Source organism: Myotis davidii, unplaced genomic scaffold (genome assembly GCF_000327345.1).
Source record: "Myotis davidii unplaced genomic scaffold, ASM32734v1 C63428006, whole genome shotgun sequence".
NCBI classification, from domain to species: domain Eukaryota; kingdom Metazoa; phylum Chordata; class Mammalia; order Chiroptera; family Vespertilionidae; genus Myotis; species Myotis davidii.
In genome coordinates, this window is record NW_006370039.1 from 1 (window position 1) to 902 (window position 902).

Consider the following 902-nt stretch of genomic DNA (forward strand, 5'->3'; position numbering starts at 1 on the left):
ACATGGGTGACGAGCTGGCTGAGCGATACAAAGCTTTTTCTCCCAACAGTGGTCCATGACGCCAACAAATCTCAAGTTAGCTTCTGGCTACAATAACTTTTTCTGCTCTGGACATTTCTACCAGGAGAATTCAAATGAAGAAGCAAACAATGAAGAGTCTAATGAAGATGAAGAATCCGAGGCTGAGAACTCCACCCTTTCTGCTACGACACCTGGCTATGGAGAGGAGACCACGCCGGGAACGGGAAATGTAGGCCTGGCTGCCATCCAACTTCCCAAGAAGGTAATAATTTACCCCAAGGTTAAATATGACCTCATTCCTCCACTGAAGCTTAAGGTTATCCTGACACTATATACAGGGAATTCTGTATTGTCTTTTGAACTCACTGAGAAAGCAAGAGCCGATACAATTTTCTGGTTGACAAATAAGGAAAGATCTTTTTCCGTGCAAGTCCTCCTCCCATGATATTACAGTGACCTGTACATTATAACAGAAGATGAAGGACAAGCATCTTAGCAATGGATTAAAGGTCTTGAGAGATGCCATTACGTTTCAGGGAACAGGATTCAAGTCAGAAAGCGAGTAGCAAAGCTATAGAAAGCATCTCCTACAGAGACAGCTCATTTATCAAGTACATTTTTCTCCTTCCAAACCCAGAGACAAAGGTCCTAATTCTGAATTTTTGAAGTCCCCACCAATCCTTTGGTAAGTTAAATTGGCTTCAATTCACAATTACATCTAGAACAAGGCTGTCAGTACGATCTGTGTTGAATGAAGTGATGGCCTTTTTTACAATGTTTCATGCCTAGATTTGGATTCTTTCACATTTTCCCTTCCAGGCTGGAGATGTAGGAAAGAAGGCTACAAAAAAGGAGGAAAGTGAAGAAGAAGAAGAAGAAGA

At 41.7% G+C, this 902-nt stretch overlaps 1 long non-coding RNA gene across 1 annotated transcript; it reads left to right on the plus strand.

Moving 5' to 3' along the window:
* The first annotated feature begins 128 nt into the window (after positions 1–128).
* LOC107181467 lies at positions 129–880 on the plus strand. The gene is made up of 2 exons (XR_001512146.1): positions 129–283; positions 841–880. It is a non-coding gene; the product is annotated as an uncharacterized LOC107181467 (long non-coding RNA).
* Positions 881–902: the final 22 nt, after the last annotated feature.